This window comes from Henckelia pumila, chromosome 3 (assembly GCF_033568475.1).
Source record: "Henckelia pumila isolate YLH828 chromosome 3, ASM3356847v2, whole genome shotgun sequence".
Classification (NCBI taxonomy): domain Eukaryota; kingdom Viridiplantae; phylum Streptophyta; class Magnoliopsida; order Lamiales; family Gesneriaceae; genus Henckelia; species Henckelia pumila.
The window spans coordinates 138,852,062-138,857,453 of NC_133122.1; positions in this window are offsets into that span (position 1 = coordinate 138,852,062).

Consider the following 5,392-nt stretch of genomic DNA (forward strand, 5'->3'; position numbering starts at 1 on the left):
ATCCGATTGAATTCTTCGGATACCCTACAAAATAACACTAAGCTGGATCGACTATCCAACTTATCTCCCACTGTTCGCTTCACGTAAGCAGGACATCCCCAAAACCTCAAGTACGAATACTTAGGAGCTTTGCCATTCCATAACTCGTATGGTGTTTGTCCACTGCTTTAGTGTGGACGTTGTTCAACAACAATACCGCCGTTTCAAGCGCATAGCCCCAAAACGAAGGTGGAAGCTCAGTGAAGCTCATCATAGATCGAACCATGTCCAACAAAGTTCGATTACGATGCTCCGATACACCATTTAAGCTGTGGTGTCATAGGAGGAGTCCTCTGAGTGAGAATCCCATTCTCTTTCAGATAGTCCAAAAACTCGGTACTCAAGTATTCTACACCTCGAATCGATCGAAGTGCTTTAATACTTTTACCTAGATTGTTTTCTACTTCAGCCTTGAATTCTTTGAACTTTTCAAATGCTTCAGACTTATATTTCATTAAATATTAAATACCCATACCTTGAATAATCATCAGTTAAGGTAATGAAGTAGGTGTGGCCATGTTGAGTCCCTACTCTAAATGGACCACAAACATCTGTATGGATCAAATCCAAAGATTCTGACTACGCTCAGGTTTCCCCTTAAAAGGAGATTTAGTCATTTTTCCTTTTAGGCAGGATTCACAAGTAGGTAGAGAGTTAATCAGACATATCAAACATGCCCTCTCCCACTAGCTTGTTCATCCTCCTTGAGGAAATATGACCTAGCTAGCGTGCCAAAGGTTTGCGGGTTTTGACTATCGATTTTCCTTTTGTTTGTTGTAGCCGGTTTATCAAAATAATTATTGGAACGTCTTTTAGTTTTAAGTTGTATAGATCGTTTTCAAGTTGTCCATTTCCAATCAAACATTCATTCTTGTAAATATTGCAAATCCATTCACAAAATTGCAAAGAATAACCATCTCTATCTAGCATAGAAACAGAAATAATGTTTTTAATTTAAATCCGGAACAAATAAAACATCTCTTTATAATAACTTAAAAACGTTCTGCAAAATTAAACAAAACGTCTCCTACGGCTGTAGCTCAACTCTGGAAACCATTCCAGTGCCTCAGCTGGGTCTCACCCATTCTAAGCCTATTACTTCTTGTCATCATTTGCAACTCATTGCAAATATGAGATCTACATCTGGTATCAATACTAAGAAGTAGTATCAAGGAAAAACATTAATTTCAATGGAAAAACATACCCTTTGCAGTTCGCAACTGATCGAGGTATTCCTTGCAGTTACGTTTCCAATACCGGGTTTCTTGCATTAATGGCAAACTTGTTTAGTCTTGTCCAATTTTGCATGTAACATTTGGCCTTGAGATCATGGTCCAACCATTTCTCTAGTTCGGCCAACCTTTCGGTAGTTACATCAGCCGGGGCTGTTGTCGGAGAAGCCCTTTCTAACACTTAGAAAATCTTTTCCGAACTTAGGACAATCTTAACTTATGGAATCATTCTGTATTGTTTTGCGCAATGTAGTTTGTTTTGTTGGAGAACAGAAACATGTGGATTACTGAGATAAAACAGACAATTATCGACGTGATTGTTTAAGCAGTTTACTAAGACATAAAATAGGCGAATTTTATTTTATGAATCTCACTCCACTATTTTAACAATTTCACCACCCTCTGTGAAAACGGGAAACTTTTTTCCTTAGTGAGAACATGGAGTCCAATTGACAAACTTATGGTCCCGAATAATATCAGCCAACCATAATTCTCTAGAGGTAGAGCCCAATTGCTTCCAAAGCAACCCCATGTGTTTACTCATGTCCAATAAGGGCCCAATAATATGACGCCGTTTAAAAGTGACATGTCAAGATGACCCATCATATTAAGTTGTGATGGACGGTCGCCATGTGGATCTCCAATAAATATGAGCCGATCCCATGGGAGTTCCACCCAACTTCTACAAACATTTGTCGATCCAATGTACAGCTTTCCGACGGACGGGCCCCCCAATAATATGAGCCGGACCGTATCCGCGGTAGCATCACATACATTGACCGTTTGATGGAAGGTAGGAACATTTAAACAAATTTAAATTTCCTTTATTTATCTTGATATCAATTTTAAATCATATTTAAAATGAGGGATTTTTAATTATAAAATATTTGTCTAATCATTTTTAATTATTGCATGCTTGCCGGATTCACGCAATTTATGTCTAAAACATGCATACAATCATAATATCAAATATTATATTGGATGATCGATTCCATTTCTAATTGACCCGTGGTTGCCAATCACGGGTCTTAGTCCAATCCTAGGTAATATGCAGTATGCAATGCAATCCTATTACATGTGCTTCCAATTTACATTTCTTCAGTCTTTATTGTCTGCTGGGCCCACCGTCTTCAAATCTTGATCTCCCACTAAATCTAATGTATTTACAATAAAATAACAATGACAAGTAGGGGATACATTTTTAGGGGTGGGAACGGGCTATTAAACCAAGCCCACTTTTATTACATATGACATTCATATCGGGCCATAAACCAGGCCCATTAATAAAACCAACAACAATAAAAACAAAATGTAAATTCCTAAAATACACCTACAAAATTGGTCATGGCAATCGATCATCCTTATCCAATAACATTTATTTCAAAATTAATTTATTGGATAACATGCAGTGGCAATTCAAATTTAAACAAGATAAAATCATATTTTATATATAAAATCTCATTTTACATATAAAATCATATTTTTATCTCTATATCAAATAAAATCATATTTCATCTATAAAATCCAATTTTACAGATAAAATCATATTTTACTTAATATATCATAAGATATATCTTATCATCAATTGTACCAAAATAATTGATTTCAAAATTCAATTTAAGGATAAAATATTAAAATTTTCCAAAAATTCAAATTTATCCAAAAATCAATTTTAAAATTTACGGACTCGAACAATTCGATCCGAAATCTCGTGAACCAATCAAAAACAATTTTTGACCGGACCAAAAATAAAATTTTACAACATTAAAATTAATTTTTAATAAAAATAAAATTTTTCCCGCGGGCCGCCGGGACACTCGGGGCAGGCCCGCACCCGGGGCGCGGGCCGGGGGCAGCCCGGCTGCCCCCTTAGGGCAGCACTCTCGCTGCCCTGGCGGCGCCTGGCGCCGCCCTGCGGCGCCGTGCGCCGTCCTGGGCGGCGCCGTGCGCCGCCCTGGGCGGCGACGGTCCCGTCCTGGGCGGCGCCGTGCGCCCCCTTTGGGCGGCGCCGTGCGCCGCCCGGGGCAGCAACAATTGCTGCCCCACCGGGCAGCGATCCAATCGCTGCCCGGGTTTTGCCCCTAAAAAAATTTTTTATTTAAAAAATATTTATTTTGTTTTCCAAAAACCGAGATTCAAAAATTTTGTACAATCGATTAATTTAATCGTTTGATCTGAGCAACCTGGCTCTGATACCACTGTAGGAAAACTGGCGTTCAGATCAATCACGATTGATACCCGGTGCAGCGGAAGTTTAAAAATTTTATCATGGAACAATTCCATGGTGTGGGTATCAACCATTCAACGATTAAATTATTGTGTGTGTAAAATTCAAATAACAATTAATTAAATTTTACCTTCAATCTCGAAGCGAGATTATTGGACACCACACAGATTTCTCTGCGCTTCTTGTATCTCCCAGGAACTGATGAACTCCTTCAATCAGGTCCACGAACGGAGGTTTAATCCCTCTGATAGATTGCACTAGAAAATCTATCAGAAGTTTTCTGCGAAGAGATTAAACGAATCTGATTCGTTATTCCTGACTGCAATTCAAAAATCACAGACCGGAATTTCTCGGGCAGAGGGGAAGGGGTCGGCCGAATGAGAGAAAAAGGGGCTAGGTTTTTTTTCGATTTTTCTGTCTCTCAATAATGACCTGTTGTGTGTAATTTCTGTACTGTAATAACTTATTTATAATGCAGGCCACTAACACCTTAGGGCCCATTAGTCATAAGTTCAGGCCCGACAAGCAAAGCCCGCACGTTCAGAAATTAATATAAAATTCATCGTGACTCCGATTGATGAACCGATTTCACCAATGTGCACAGAAACCATTTCTGCACATTTTAAAGTCAAAATAAATTTTCCTGAATCCGAATTCAGTGGTTTCCAAAAATGCCCATCCCTATGTCATTTTAGGAAATCCTACTCCCTTACTCTTAATTAAGAAGTCCAACTTCTTTATTCATTAAATTTAACTCTTTAAATTTAACTATCTCAACGGGGATTAAAACTCCATTACACTGTGTGACCCTCAATGGTTCAGGGATACAGCTAGCCGTGGGCTCACAACTCCTTGTGACTCGGAACAACACTTTCCGACTTGCCCAACGAATCATGGTAAAGCGCCTAGCAACATCGCCCCATGATTCCTAGGTATCACTGATAGTGCCTACAAGAACCAGTAGATTTTGGTTAGCGTACAGTACGGTCCCTTCATCCATATATCCCGATCGAATCAACAACCATTGGTATATCGAGAGTCGCTCAAGATTCGATAACTATGCAATACATCTTGAAGATCAAATTAGTGACATCGCATGTGCTACTAAGAAACCATTTCTTAAATCACATCAAGTACTCTGGCCAGAGATTTGTCACACTAATATCTCCTCAGATCGCATAGGATATCCACACTCGCAAGTATGTGGTGAATCCTTGACAACAATGCATCGACTCCTATATGTGTCGTAACTGTACCCAATCTCGACACCTGATGACCCCATAGAGTCGGTAAACGAGTCAAAGCACAGCACTAGCATATAGAGTCTCCATGATGTTTCAAGTCGTAAGGACTAATGGTGTACAACCAAAACCGCGGACTTTATCCACTCGATAAGTGATAACCACTTGGAAAGTCCGGATAGGGTAGTTCGATTATTCATCCTATGAATATCCATTTGCATGCTTCGAACATCTCCATGTTCCCTACCAATGAAACGTGGTACTCCGCATCGCAAATGCTAGTCTCAAACTCGAGCGATCCTTATCCTTATTATCGGACGGCTCAATCGACTAGGAACAGTTTAGAATATACAGTGACTATAAGATGTATTTCATGATAGACATCTCCATGTTCTACCACATCTTACATACACTATGGTATATTCAAGGTCTTTATCAAAACAACAATAGTATATCACAATATAACAATATGAAGTAATATAAAGTCATTGCCATTAATAAAAGTGTAAATTACATTAAACAAAAGATCGTTTGTACAAAGAGTCATCAAAGCCCATAGCCACAAGTTGGCTCACTGGGCACCCACTCTTTCATCCTATACTCGATTGATAGCTGTTGTTGTATGAGAATTCACAAAGAGGTAGTGATTCTTG